At 43.6% G+C, this 16,172-nt stretch overlaps 1 protein-coding gene across 8 annotated transcripts in view; it reads right to left on the bottom strand.

Annotated features, from left to right (window-relative positions):
- Positions 1-5,063: 5,063 nt before the first annotated feature.
- The window catches only part of Cdk14 (cyclin dependent kinase 14), a 591,789-nt gene continuing 580,680 nt past the window's right edge, over positions 5,064-16,172 (bottom strand). For all 8 annotated transcript variants that reach the window (XM_075956305.1, XM_075956306.1, XM_075956307.1 and 5 more), the window contains one exon: positions 5,064-8,361. The gene's annotated coding sequence lies outside the window, so the exon portion shown is untranslated. The remainder of the gene's footprint in view (positions 8,362-16,172) is intronic.

Raw genomic sequence — 16,172 nt, 5'->3', positions numbered from 1 at the left:
GGATCCACTGACTACACTAACATATAGGATCCATTGACTACACTAACATATATGATCCACTGACTACACTAACATATAGGATCCACTGACTACACTAACATATAGGATCCACCGACTACACTAACATATAGGATCCACTGACTACACTAACATATAGGATCCACTGACTACACTAACATATAGGATCCACCGACTACACTAACATATATGATCCACTGACTACACTAACATATAGGATCCACTGACTACACTAACATATAGGATCCACATACTACACTAACATATAGGATCCACTGACTACACTAACATATAGGATCTACTGACTACACTAACATATACGATCCACCGACTACACTAACATATAGGATCCACTGACTACACTAACATATATGATCCACATACTACACTAACATATAGGATCCACCGACTACACTAACATATAGGATCCACCGACTACACTAACATATATGATCCACCGACTACACTAACATATATGATCCACTGACTACACTTACATATAGGATCCACTGACTACACTAACATATATGATCCACTGACTACACTAACATATATGATCCACTGACTACACTAACATATAGGATCCACTGACTACACTAACATATAGGATCCACTGACTACACTAACATATAGGATCCACCGACTACACTTACATTCATTGAACTTTCCCTTTTCTGAGAAAAGAAAACACCATCTCTATTTCAGTCTTACTTAAGCTATACTATCTTGTAAATTCTGCTAACCCTCTGCTACAACCTGGGCACTGTGTCTACCCACAAGGACGTAGAGATTGAAAAGAAACCTTAACATTATCATTTTTTGAAATCATGTGGGACATGAGAGGAGGCCGTGCTGTGTTTTGGCGAAAACCTCCAGGGCCCAGAATTCTAAATGCGAGCCTGGTCTTCCTGGTCATTATGAAGGCATATTTCAAAGTGACATTGTGGAATCCATAATAGTTTTACCAGCTAGGTTTGTATCTTAGGATTTAGAAACACGGATCTTCACTTCCGCTCCCATCCTAGATCTTACAAATGTTAGAAGTGGTTCTGATCTGCCTGTTCCCTTGCCAGGGCTGACTTCTAAATCCCAGCTTCTCTAACTATAGACTGTAACCCCAGTTAGGATCTTGTAGCTAAATTTAGGGTCCTACAAACTTGGCAATCGTATTAGTTTTCTGTCTGAGTGTATGACCAAAAATTGTGTCATAAACATTCAGTAAATCCAAGATATTTTTGGCAGTGCCCATCTATCTATATTGTTCCATGTTCTGGATTCATGTACACTTTGTATGGGACAGGCCACTCTGCCATCCATGGCTAGTGATGGGTACAATAGACCATAGCGCTTTTACTATCCACAGAAGACTTCCTGCTTTTCAAGAGCCACATGGTTTCATTATGGAAAATACTTTTAAGGAACTAGGAGAAGGTGTAGTGATTAACATCACATATTGTTTTTCCCAGCCGACCAGGTTTACTTTCCCGCACCTAACAACTGTCTGTAACCCCAGCTTCGGAGGACTTGGCAACCCTCTTCTCTCTTCCTGGGACCTGAATACCCACGGTGCACAGACACAGGCAGCAAAGCAGCCATTTGCATAAGATAAAACTTTAAAAAAGATTTTTAATAATTCTCTGCCATGATTCTTCAACATGTAAGTATAAAATGAGTACACTTAAAACACATGATGCTAAGAACATTGAATTTTAACAATTGATGTCCAAGTTGCTAATGTGAGTTTCATGAATAATGACTAACTCTTGTCTTGGGATTACGGCAGATTTTCCTTTTCTGAGGTGCTACTGTTCTTAGCATTGGCAATAGTAGAATCAAAACACTGAGATCTGGAAATCGTTGAAGACGTTCTGTGTCCCATAATATCAAATATTCCGCCAAAATGTAATTTTTGCTGTCAAAATAACTAACCACATTCACCTCACTAGCATACTCATTTCCTTTTGTTTTTAAGAAAAGGTAAAATTATTTTTATACTGAAAAATTTTAATTTTTAATTACAATTTTTTGACATTTATTTATTGTGTATGTGTGTGCACCATGGGCCACATGTTGAGGTCAGAGGACAACTTCAGGCAGTTGAGTCTCTTCTTCCACACTTGAGTCCCAGGGATGGAAACAGGTTGTCGGGTTTGTCTGAGGGTACTTCTGTCAGATGAGTCACCTCTCCAGCCCTAAAATAGACTTATTTATGATGTACTATGAGCAAATGTTTGATTTGTGTATCTATTTTCTATACTTACATATCCAGAGCACTATAAAACTTTCTTATGTGAAAGGGGTGGCAAAAAAGGAAGCCTGTATTTAAATGATGTGTTCTCCATGAAGCACAAACAGGGAGAATCGCAGGCATTCCTATGAGTGAGACAATTAGCTCCATCCTAAACCAAGATTTAAAGATTTGTTTCCATTTTATTTGCATGAGTATTTTGCTTGCATGTATATGCGTGCACACTGTGAATACCTGGTACCCACAGAGGTCAGAAGAGAGTCACATCCCCTGGAAGAGGAGTTATGGATGGTTGTGGGCCTTCATGTGGGTGCTGGGAATCTGTCCTCTGTAGAACAGCAATTGCTCTTTCTCCTGGGCTACCTCTTCAGCCCCTACTTTTATACTTCTAAATGCCTTTTAAAAATCAAGACAATATTTCTCGCAGGTGAAAATTAAAAGAAACCCAAGACTGAGTGTGCAAGTCATCTCCTCCGAACACTGCCCGTGTGTGTTGAGAACGGCCACTTTTGCACCACAGTGGTAAAGTAGGTAGCTGTGGCGTTTTGAACAGGCTGGAAAGACAAAAGTTCTTACTGTCTGGCCCATGCAGAGAAAGTGCCACCTGCCTCTCCAGGGGACCACAGACAGGAGGAAAGACAGCCTGGCAGTTCCCACGCTGGCTGCACAATACAATCACCTGTTGAGTTCCCCAAACAAATCCCCACCCTCAATAGTTCTGGAATGAATTGGTTTGGGGTGGAGGCACTTTGAAAACTTCCTGGTAATTCCAGCAAGAGCCGGGGCTGAGAGCCACCGGCTTAGTGAATGACTGCAGGAGGGTCTGAGCTTCCCAAGCGACTTCTAGGCAAGACAGTCGCAGACCCAGGTGGGTTTGGAGCACAGTAAACTGCAGTCTGTCTTGAGGAAGCCAGGCAGTTACTAAGGCTGACAGAGAGAGAGAAAGCATTGTTCCTCTCCATGGCGTTACTCGGAAAGTTCAGTTTTGAGCTTCCCTCTGCCCTTGAGCCGGCACTTCAGACGTGTCCTCGGACGTCTCGGGACTTGTACACGTGTCAGGAAGGCCCCCTCGGGCTGCAGGGCAGAAATCCCTGTGAGGTCCCTGTTCAGGATGCACTCCGACAGGCCACCTCTCCTTTGTCTTTGCAGTATGCCTTCCACAATTATCGGTGATCTCACAGGGAAGGGGGAAAAAGACAACTCTATCAGAATCCTATTCTCGGCTAGCTCTGTGGGCACCATTGGCACAGGATGGTTCTGGGGCCGCGAGGCTGCTCTGAGCTATTATTGAGCCCGGCTCCTTCTCAGCACGACTCACCGCAGACAATGCAGCACACAGAGAGCAAGAGGGATGAACAGTAAATACGAGGCCTCGGATTTTTTTTTTTTTAATCTTGTCAGTTTTCTCCTGATTTGTGTCCTTTATCCTAGCCCCTCTGCTATATAAGCTTCTCAGAGCTAATGCCCATAACGCCACCACCCACTGGTAGCAGCAGGCTGCTGGGCCACTGTGGGGTCCTCATTGCAGGCATTTACAATGCCTGCCATTATTCAGCAACTGTACGTGTTAACCCGGTGGCATAAGGTTGCCCCAACACCTTCCCCTCTGGTTGCTCTACACTCCGGGGGCCAGAAGCAATGGCGAGAGTGCTGTCCTCCAGACTCTACCTGCCCGGCTCAGATGGCACACATCACATCCTGCCAGAGATAGAACAGCCCCTGCTGGAGAAGAAGGAATGCTGGGTAATTATGGAACTCAGAGGGTGCTTGACACCTCTGCCACCACTTTAAGAAAGTTAAAAATATTTCTCAGATGTATTTCGTTGCCTTTGGTAGACTCCAGTGCCGCATTTCCCCTTTGGTTTATGAAGAGCTGCAATGGACGCCAGCTGCCGAGGGGGAGTGAAGAGGGCCCTCTGCTTGGCTCCTTTAAACACCTCCCTAGGACAGGTTATTCTTTTTTACAGTTATGTGACTTTGCTTGCTTTCCACAGTAACTTATGGATCCCCCAATTTGCAAACTATTGCTACTTTGGTTATTGTGAAGGCCACATGTACACAGAACCCTAACTCAACATACAGAGGTGGTGATGGAGCAACTGTCTCAAATCGAATTTACCCAGGTGCCTCTGTGCCTTAGAGACCGCAGTGGGAGAGGCTGGGGGCCGAGGAGCCGTGGGGCAGATGAGAGGCCATGCTCCCCTCTCCCGGGCAGACGCGATGAAGCAAGCCACCAGGTCAGACATACTGAATCTTTCGTGGTAAGACTGGTGCTACACAGATTACTAAAAATGGGTTAGGCAAAATATGAGAATTAGCCATAAGAGGCTAGAGCTAGTGGGCCAAGCAGTGTTTAAATGAATACAGTTTGTGTGTTGTTATTTTGGGGCATAAGCTAGCCAGTGGCGGGAGCTGGGTGGCGGAACGCAGCCCGTAGCTCCTACAACACATGGGGATATGTGGAAGGCCAGACAGACGTGGGTAAAAGATAGAGACGACCGCAACAAATAAGAGAGGCTCCAGATGTGTGGGCTAGGGGAACATGTGGGAACATGAGCACGGAGCCAGGGGAAGCCCTGTGGCTCACAGATTTGGTGCACAGGGCCCCCCGAGTTTCTACCCCAAATTTGGCACAGCAAAGAAAGAAAGGGGAAGACTTGCAGGGTTTCTAGAATCCTCCAGGAACCCACTTGTTCCCATATACTGCGCACCTGATCTCTTACGTCACGCTTTCAGAAGAACCGTGTTGAGTCTTCAGCGGCTTTGGATACACAGGGCTATGTACCAAGATGACATCTGCAGATTTGGCTATACTTTATTCCGTATCATGTTACAGAAAACAACAATGACAGTGGACAAACCATTACATCCTTCATAGTACAGACAAATTACAATCGGTAACACATATACAACATGTAATATCCCACTCCCCTTGTTATGTGTCATGTTGGAGCCTGATGATTCTCTGAGGTGCTAACCCAGTTAGGAAGCACGCGACTCAGCGCCTCGTATAAACAAAGCGGGGGTGGGGGGGTGGGAATAAAAGGAAATGAGAAAAAACCCGAAAGTCCACTCACAAACCAAGAGTGTCGATTTAATATGTGCCTCTAACACACGCTGCTGTGAGAGGGGGCAGTGAGAACAGGAAATTGCCTATTTCGTTGGAGATTTAAAATTTTCCCGTTCGGTATATGAGGAAACGGAAGACTAACGTACAGTTTCCCCCCCAGTGTACAAGCCGGGGATGGAGAAGGAAGTTATGCACAAGTATGCAGCATGTTTTCTATGTATAGGGGCAGGCGACGATCTACCCCAGTATGTACAACCTAAACATCCTCTTATATAACAGAAGATTACAAACCGTACTATTCACAGATGGGTGTCTGCCGGGGACGCATACATAGGGTACTGATTACAGTGGCTGTCGTATACAGACAGGACAGGGCACCAAGAGGTCCTGGTTTTCCTACATTCCCACAGGCTCCCTCGGAAACTTCTAGTCACTTGAGAGCTGGAAACAGAGTCTCATCCTTGCACGGTGGGAGACGACTGCCCCGGCTTCATACCCCTCGACTTTCTGGCCTGGCACAGCAAACACATGTTTGCATCCTATGCGTCTTGTATGTCTTAATTAATTAATTAATTAAGGTGTTCCCCTTAAGAAGATGGAAACTGAGTCCCATACTTCCTTTCCAAATACTGTGTGCAGTGAGGTTGAGCTGATACAATCACGTCAAGACGTCTGTGCTATTGTCAGCTGTCCAAACTCAAGCGAGTCCTTCATAGAAAAATAATCTCCCCAGCATTCCAGCGCTCTCTCTACTGTATACTAACATGTTAATGGACGCCGTCTGCACAGATTTTCATGATGCCCTCAGAGAGGGCGGGAGAGAAAAACAGGGTATGGGGGATAGGACTCTGCCAGGTTGGGTTGGGGGGACACTTTGGATGTCCTTCCTCGATGACAAGGACATAAAACTAAAACCCTTCTAACCTGAGAGGTGGGTGGGCGTGACTTGGGGCAGACCCCACACTGAGCAGTGCTATGCCTTCCTTCCCAGGAGACGCTGTCTAGACAAGGGCAGGGATTTCTAGTGGCCTTTACATCGCTCACTTGAAACCCTCCAACAGTATTAGCATGGAGCCCTGACTTTTACTTGGTGAAATACAAACACGATGCCTCCTCCCTGCCACCCAGATGAATGGAGGATTCTAAGCAAACCACAGGGGAGGCTGTTTTAAATTACATTGTAAAGTTTTCTCCTCACTTAAAGAACTCCCAATTTAACTATACTTTAAGTCAAAATACCTGCAAAGACTTCCCACGGAAGGAATGTACTAAAGAGGTATGAAAATGATTCCCAGGTAGCAAAGAGTACACGGGGGTCACCTTGAGAGACACTCTGCCTTCTTTCAAACCATCCGGGAAGCAATTCCTTGCTTTGTGTTTTCGAGATTGTAAGTACTTCTCCCTCTGGATAGGCTAGAGGGTTGGTTATGCCTATCACTGAGAGACAACGCCTTTGAGAGTTTTAAGAACCTGGCTCTACTTCCAGGGACATTCTGGGTTTGACTACTGGCTTCGATACTCATTCGAGAATCAGAAAGCCCTTGTCAAACTGGATCATAATTCCTGGTCTTGATCCTAAAACTGTGTGACACACCTTAAGCCTGTAGTTTCTTCTCTTTTCTCAGGAGTCGTAGAACACAGAGCAATGTGTGGATATTTGTGTCCAGAGGTGCAAAGGGCATGCTTTATGTGACATTTCCTATCTGTCCCAGCCCCCAGCCCCTCCTTACTGGGATTCTGTAGTGAGGCTGACTGTGGGAGATGCCTGTACCGGGCAGCTCCCCCCAGACCAAGGTGCAATGTGTGCCCAGTGACACAGACTTCATCTTCCAAAGCCCCAGAGTGCCTTAAAACAAGGGAATCCAGGCCTTTCTTTGCCATTTCTATTTTTAAAGCAAAATTCCCGCATTGTTTAAGAACTGAGTTTGAACACTTATTACGGGAGAGTGGTTTAAAGTCTGGTACCCAGCGGTGCCTTCTGAGCGGCTTGGAATGCGTCTGAACAATCCGATTCAAAGGTGCTTTGTTGTAAGTGAGCAAAATTTTAACTCTAGATAATTTTTAAACTTGCTTTTTAAGCATTAATTGGCAAAGACGGCTCCCAGGACTTGCCCTGACAGACAGATTTTTTTTTTGCACCCAAGTTTTAAGAAAGATATTCCTATTTTCTCCAGTTAAAAAAACACAGAGCATACCAGAGCTGATGGGGAAAAGAAATCAGATGTTGACAAGACCCAGAACACATGTAAAAACTGACTTGCTTTCTACAGGTTAAAAAAGAAAAAAGAAAAAAGAAGCCTTCATCCTTGTTCTTGGTGCTTGTTTCTCTAGCTACAGCCTGCTCAGAAACAGCCATGCCATTGGAAATGCTAAGCAGTTCTGGGCACCCATAAATGTGGGGACAATTCCAACAAAAAAAAGAAAGCCCACATTTCCAAATGTCCTCGAAGGTAAGCAACAAGTCGTCGGGTCCTGCTGTCTGGGACCATGGTGTCTAGTCAGTCAGAACATGGGGTTTGTTTTAGCAATAAGAATGTCCTTCCTGGTGGTTGCACAATGTATTCTGTTCTCAAAGAAAACACACATTGTTTCATGCCACTGTGTGGCTTTCAAGTGCAGACATTACAGAGGAAGTGTGAACAGCAAATGTGTTGTCTTAATGTATTTAAGACATGGCTGGTGAAAGCATAAAACCCGTCCCAGAGATACTGTGCAGCAGAGGGAAATCAAACAGAATCAAACACAAAAGACTGAAAAGAATACATGCCACGTATCCGTAAGCAAAGCGTAATCTTCACATAGTTCTTGGAAATCACAAGGTATCCAAATGCGTGCAAGGTTTTAAATAAATTGCAGAGAAAACAGGGTCTTGCCAGTTTCAATTTTCTTGTAAGTGAAATCCACCACAGGGGGCAGAAGGGAACTGGTCCAGGAGCCCAGCACTGTGGGCCACTTCATTAGTGGTCTTTTCTTTTTGTATTTTTTTTCTTCTTCTTTTTCTTCCCAGAATGATGACAACTTAATCCTGGAAGAAGGAAAAGAGAAAACTGTTGCATTAAGAAAAAAACTTACATCATTCATTTTTACTAAATTGCTTGAGACATTAAAATTGGTCAGGCAGGAGTGAACCACTGCTGCTTGCCGCAGCTCCGCCAAGCACAGACACTGGAGGCAGAGCAATTTCCTCTATGAAAACCTCTCTTAAAAATGATAAACAAATGTCCTGTTTTCTTCCCTTGAAACACTGAACGCCCATGCATTTAAGTGGGCTAAATTCCTCTCGGACTACTTAGAGATAAATACACCCAACTAAATTCCTTCCCTAACTTATTAGAGGCAATGCTGGTCTGAATTAAGTGCCCGGAGCAGTAGATCATTAGAAGGACAGAGCATCATGTTTGTTTGTATGAATGTGAAAGAGAAAAATGGATCACACACATGCCTTTAAAACCCAGCCATGTAATTCCTTGGTTGCATATTATCAGTTACATTAGATTCACCAGCATGGAAGCTGGCCCAACTTTCCGCACAAGCCTTCAAGCTTCCCAAAACATTGGCTTGAGATTGGGAACCCATTGTAGGCAAGGTTGTCATTGCAAATGAAGGAATCTTCCCTGTACATCTCTCCATATATTTTTTAAGAAGCTCTTACTCATCTTTGTTGAACTCTGGGAAGGAAAGAGGACATCTTGGGGGGGTGGGGATCTCATTTCAAGGTCAAGTCCCACAGTTGAAGGAGTTAATGCTTCAGTTCTCCTTCACCCCAGAACAACTAGGCTTGGAAGCTTGTTTGTGATTCCTGCCTACCCAGGGCTGCCCCCAGAGATCTATTTCAGAGACCCTTGTCCTGATGCTGCTCCCATGGGCTGCAGCATTGAGGACATTCCCTGCCCCGTAGGAACTAGCGGTATATGAACCAAGAGAGCAAGACGTTCCATTCTGATACTTACAATACACGAGAACAACATTACCCCTACCCTCTACTGATCTTCACTGATGATGTTTTAGAATTTTACCCTCACCTTCAGTTTTATTTTCAAGGGAGACGAAATTCATATAACACAAAACCAACCATCTGAAGGCATATAACTGGGTGGTACTTGGTCCAACCACAATCCTGTACAACCGTTTTTCTCTCAGCACTTTCTAAGGAGGCGATGCCATTCCCAGCAGCCATCCGCATAGTCTCCTGCCACACCCACTGACTAGCACCAACTATCTGACTGTCTCTGGAGCTACCTGTTCAGAGAGGAGTAGGGCAATGTGTGATCTGTCGTATTTGGCAGCTCCCAGCTAGCATTATGTTGTTAAGGTTCACCACGTTGTAGTATGGACCAGTACTTCATTATCTTATAAAATGTTCAGGTAACGTCTCATTATATGGCTATATCACACGGTCCTTACCCATCAGTTAAGACACACTCGAACTGTATTACCCCGTGGCTGCCGTAAAACTGATATGGTGAGTGTCTGCTCTAATACCAGATCTGAATCTTTTGCTTATACACCTGCAAGTGTAACTCCCGGATCAAACAGAAATTCAGCTTCTAAAGTTTTGGGAAACGACACAACTTTCCATAGCGAGGGCACTGTTTAGCTTCCCACCCACGGTAAAGACATGCTTGCATTTCACCAGACCCTTGCCCACACTTGTTATTTTTTTTTATTTTGAAGCTATAATTATTTTGTGATGGCTGACTTACTCCTATTGATTAGCCTTTCCTAATAGTTAGTGGTGCCGAACATAGCTTTAATGAGCTTATCTGCCAGATGGAAACGTTTCTTCAGACAAATATCCATTCAGTCTTTCCTCGCTTTATCATTCATTTTGTTTTGCTGCCGAGCTGCGGTTCTTCGTACACTTGGGACATTAATTTCTCATCAAATATACAATTTGAAAATAAATTTCTGGTATGGATTGCCAGTGACACCATACTTTGGAATTTGAACGACTTCAGCTTACATCTTTTTATTGCGTTGCTTATATTTTTGGTGTCACATTAAAAAAATGCAAAGCGGAACCGAAAGATTAGATCCTATGTTTCCTTCTATGACCTCCTGCAGTTTCAGTTCATTCATATATTTTGGGTATGGCATGAAGTCGGGATCACCTTCTGTTCTTGAGAGTTCTCTGCCACCTGAGTGGAAGGGATGTAAATCACGTTTCTGGAGAGGCCTTGGCTGGCTGGAGAGACACTGCACAGAAGCCCTTTCCACCTCCAAATCTCAACTCACCCAATGCTATTTCAAATGTTTGCTGCTCTGGTTAGCATCCTTTAGCCATAGGAATTCACCCCTCATTTCCACTCATAGATACATTCATTAAGTCTCCTCTAGAAGAAGTCACAACCACAGCAGAGCAATGACATGGAAACACCCCTAGAGCCCCACCGCACCCCTTCCTCCCAGAGAAACAGAGAAAATGCACTTTGCTCCTTTGCATTGTTACATCAGTACACATTCTGAACTCTGCATGAAAATTCTTCCTGAGGTCCTTGAGAGCAAGGAGAGAGAGCCCATGACCCTATGGTATCCCCACAACACTCTCTCCCTACCAATTCTGACATTCTTATTAGGCAGATGACAGAGATGCCCTCTCTATTCCATGCATGGGGACTAATTATACGGCCGACTAAACCGAGGTGTACCCGGAGCGGGGCACAGGCATAACCTAGGCACATGGTAAGCGGTTGACGAAGAACTGTAAAGAAAAAGGAAGGATCTGAAAGCATAGGGATGGGTGGGAATGGCGCACCCCCTGAGGCTCAACAGTTCTTTCCTGTGGCTGCGACAGGCAGTACTGGGCAGCTACTTCAGCCGCAGTGCCCACTTGGCTCGGTGTAGAGGAGAAAGCTATTGGCAGACACACCACCACCAGTCAGGATAGAGGGAAGGATTTATTCTTTGGTATAGGAAAAACATACTTTTTACTCTACTATATTATATTCAAAAGGAATGTTTTGATTTCAAGTATATGTTACTTCACACAACAATAAGTTATGTTAAAACACCATACACTTTACTATTCCCTTGAGTTCATTAAAGATGTTTTCTATACACTGATACTGTTTATTTGGTCTTGTATTGACCTGACTCTGGCTGAAAAATCATAAATGCCTAACCTAAGGGGTAGCAGAATTAGATAGCAAGGACCACACACGAGCACTAATTGGCTGGTAAGTGATCAATGCGGGGGTTAGTTTTGAGTTCTGACGTTTAGTGGAAGAAGCTAAGAACAAGAAAACAGAGGAGGCGCCCATGACAGCACACCTCCCACCTCTGTGAGGACTCTGAACAGCTCATACCACACCATCTCCTTGCCTAATGCTCTAACAGAGAACGGGATGCTCGTCCTCTTGACTTGGGCATCATTACGTTCAAGTTTTACTGAAGGCACGTAAAACATTTTTAGGAATCTAAGTGCAATCAGGTATTTCACAGGTGGGGATTTAGGCTGAAGGAATGAAGATTTGCTTTGACAGACAAGTAACGATATGACTGTAAATCTCCCTTACATTTGGTTGTTAATAAAGCACATTGGACGCACAATGCTAATGAACAGTGAATACGAAGGATAAGCTGGATAGATGGCCAGTGCGCACAGCCAATCCTAGTATGTAAATCACAAGGCAGGTGGGCGCCATTTTTATCTGGTTTCCACAATGAGCCTTCTCTAAAACGAGTGTTTTAAATACGATTCGATTGACTCAATTGATAGAATCCTTACTCAGAAGTATCTACATAGAGCGTCTCAGCTATAAATATTAATTAATTGAATCACTGGTACCCATAATGCAACTTTGTTCTGACCCACGCGCCCTATGAACTAGATATTTTTTGGATTCAATTTTCTTAAAACCAACTGTCCGCGTCATGTGATAGAGGAGATGAGAAATGAAAATGAGGAGCCGTGCTGTGCAGGTGGGTGACCTGTGGGAAAGAGTCTGCCTGCTAGGATTTTTACACCAACCATCAGACACAGACCAATTGATTAGATCATCTCGTCCCCGCCACCAACTAGGCTCAAGAGACTAATTAGAGAGAGTACTGCCTGCGCGGGCACCCCATTGACACCTAATTTGCTCAGCCAAAGCCTTTGGGGAAAATGTATTATCTCTGCAGCTGCACCTCCTGCATTTCTGATTTGAGGCATAAGCAAGGAGTGCGCCATCACTCTTTTGAGCAAGCGGAACGTAGAAGCCCTTAAGTGCTAAACGCAAGCAAACAGACTCAAATTAAAACCAGGCCGGGCGCTTTCTAATTCCCCCTGTGCTCTCTGATAAATCTTTGTGTGTACAGACACACACCACTCAGTACACACATGCGCACCGTTTCCGTGCCGGAGGGAGAGCAGAAGCAGCCGAGGCCCCAGACCGGAGCGATCAGATGGCCTGTGGTTCACACTGGCCTGTTGACCTTCTCCATGGCTTTGTGTTTATTTTTACTGCTGGCTCTCCTGCTCCCCCTGCCCCCCCCCCCCTTGTCTGGTCACCGGCCCTCCTCGAAGCAGTCTTTTCTTTACAGGGAGACTTTTAAAAATCATTTCCCTCTAAACCTCGTCAGAGAAAAGTGGTTATTTTGATTCAAAATTAAAACAACTATATGTTTTTCTTTAATCACCCACGTTACGGACAGGATGCTATCAGGTTGTCGGTGTGGCTGAGGGGTGACCGGTCATTTCCTCTATTGCTAAGACTCCTGAAGAAGTCTTTACTTAACTGAGAAGAAACACTAACTTTTGACAGAAAGGAAGCTCCCTCATGCAGGATTTATCAGACAACTAAGTGCTCTTTTAACAAAGGAATATCATTTAACTGAGTTTACTTTTATCTGCTTCCGAGGCAAAGTGTCGCTAATGGTTACTCTCTCTCTCTGATGGAGGGAACCACGTAGAGGCACAGGGACATTTAAAGATAAGTATCTAACTACTGCATGTTTGGAAAAAGAAAGTAAAACAATTCAGATCATATGGAAAAATTTGGGTGACTTGGCACCAAATCTGGAGGATTCAGGCAATGAACTTCCATGATAGACAAAGGAGAAAAGAAGGGAGCCAAAGGGGCCATGTTGTGGGGTGGTTTCCTTGGTGGAATCAGCGGACCCACGCCTCCCAGTTCAGGGATACATGAATTAATCTTCCTCGGAGAAATTCCAATAACTGCAAAGGTCTTTATGTTCATTTAATTCCTAACTACTCAACAAATAATTTCCAATAAACTGCTTTACCTGCATGGCTTTTCAACATTTATTTAGAACTGGACTCCTGTCAATGGAGTCTTGTGGCCACCAGACTCTTTTCCTAAGGGTCTTGAGGGAGGGGCTTGAAAATATTTAGAAACTGGAGCCTTTACAACAGCACGTAACTGTCTGTAGAACATATTCTGGTTTCTAGAGAAGAAAGTTCAGAATCTTTCTTGTCTACAAGATTTCACATGGCAAGTGTCTAGGAAGGGCCACCAACTGATCTCTAAGGCTCTGTTTGTTTAAAGCACTAAGAAAACCAAAGTAAATCTTTGTACGCTATTCATCTTCAGACACAATGTGCTGTTGCACAGAATTAAATGTAAATGACAATAATTGCGAAGTACTGGGGGTAAGGCCAGATAATCACACACACACACACACACACACACACACACACACACACACACACACACACACACACACCATCTCATTTGTGTGCACGTACACGCCACATGGACAGGTTTTATTCTGAACTTTTTTTTTAATCAGTGTTGGAATCAATTCAGAAAAATCTGCTGACGGTTTAAATAACTATCTTTCTGAGCGAGTTCATGTTATGATTTAGCTAGAAATACAGGTTTTCTTTCAGAACATCTGAAACCAGAGTTCTCCAGTTTCTCTTGCCCTGTGCTGACTCTCCGGGGATGGGAGAGAGTGTAAAACACACAGAAGTGGGAACTTAGCAAACCTACTTCAGAAACTTATTTCTGGTTTGTGAGAACCATGCTTCTTTCCTACAGAAGAGAACATATCTTTGAGACCAGCGAGATACTATTAATTAAAATGAATACAGAGAAAGACAGGCTTTGTTTTAAGCTCACCAGAAGGTGCATCATTCGAAATAGCCCAAATCCTTTAAGTTGAAAGCTGTTTGGTAACATCCATATGGACGCACAATTCACTAATTGCAGCAACTTTGCACATTTTAAGCTTTTGTGCCAAAGTGGTGATTTTAATTAGAAAACCTTCAGGCAAAGCTGCAAGTCTGACATCTCAAAACAAAGCATTTCTCAAATGAGGAGATGGGTTTAACATATCATTTTAATAATCATCATTATCAACAAACATTTACTGAAGTCCTCATTAAAGGCCAGGCATTATATGATGTATAATTAGTATTGATTGAAAGGATTGTGCTATTTTAATGGTGTGACTGTCTATTAAATCGAGTTTATGTAAACGTCGAACACTGGTCATATTTTTGACACATATAGACAAAAGATTGACAGTTTTGGGATGGCTGCCCACCCTAATGAGTGCCAGGAGGGCACAGAGGAACTCTTGATGAGATCTCCTTAGAACCAAGTCATTATTCATGTCTTAAACACACGTATTTATAAAAATGAGTATTACAAATACATTAAATTATAACTGGGTGTATATAAAATGCAAAATATAAAAAACCCTGTCAGGCCTAAAACATCCCACCGGAACCATTTTAATGACAAAGCTGACAGAGAGGTCGTCACCAAAGTCAGCTGATTCTTCACAAGGATTTCTTGTTATTTGAAGCTTTCTATTTGCTCAGCAGACCTTTACAAGTGACTGGGTCCCAAGTGAGTGTAAGTTAATTAAACAGGATTCTGATGCTGTAACCCTCCTCACACATTACAGACCTATTAAGATATGTTTCTACAAATCCAATGCAGCATCGTGGAACTGAGCAATGGGAGCATTTTCATAACCTGCAGTGGGCACATACACAAATCCATAAGACTGCTTATCGTATTTAGTGGGCAGACAAGCACAAAGGTTCGCGTTGAATTTTAATTAAAATATCTGAGAGGAGGTTTGGCTCCATTTTGGGTAAACTCATTATTTTTTTTTTAGAGCACTCATGCAGCATTATTGTCAAAAAAAATGTTTTCATGCTTAGGGTTCTGAATTTAATATGTATGATCATCTATAATTTTGAACCCATTTGGTGAACTATTATATTTAGTAAAACTTGCAAAGATAAAAATGAACTTCTGTAGCATACACAGATAGCATATGATTGGTCAGCAGAGAACGATCCCAGTATACCAGGATCATGGGGCATTTCTTTCTAATTCTATACTTGTCAAGTATGAACTAACAACAGCCATGTGCAGAATACATAAATACAGTTGCAAGCCAGCCAACGAGGCACATGGCACTGTTCACCCACCCTCCTATCCCACATGCTTCCTTCCTGTTTGCTTTGGCTAGAGACTCTGTCTTGGGATGAGCTGTTAATTGTCCTGATTGTCCAAGTCCTCTGGCATTTCCCCCTCTCTACCAGTTTTGGTAGCTCAACCTTTACTTCAAGCCCCGCTCACTTGTAAGCTGTGGTACACTTTAGTCCCTGTCATGAGGGAGCATGACGCTGTCAAGTTGTATGAAGTAATAATGGTTTGCCTCCTACTCTCCCCCCAAAGGCCCTACAACATTTACTGTAGGATTTTCCTCAACAGTTGGGAGCTTGAATGTCACATTGTACTAGACATGTCTATTCTTATGGGAACACACTGTGACACTGTCCCAAAACACCAGGAAATGTTTGCAGAGATGTTTGCTGCTCACCTGCTCAGGGCTATGGACGGTGACCAGGTTGCTAAGCTCCCCAGTGTT

The sequence above is a fragment of the Microtus pennsylvanicus genome, chromosome 22 (assembly GCF_037038515.1).
Source record: "Microtus pennsylvanicus isolate mMicPen1 chromosome 22, mMicPen1.hap1, whole genome shotgun sequence".
Taxonomy (NCBI): Eukaryota; Metazoa; Chordata; class Mammalia; order Rodentia; family Cricetidae; genus Microtus; species Microtus pennsylvanicus.
The sequence above is the reverse complement of the archived record's forward strand: the minus strand, read 5'-3'. Positions and strand labels throughout refer to the sequence as shown.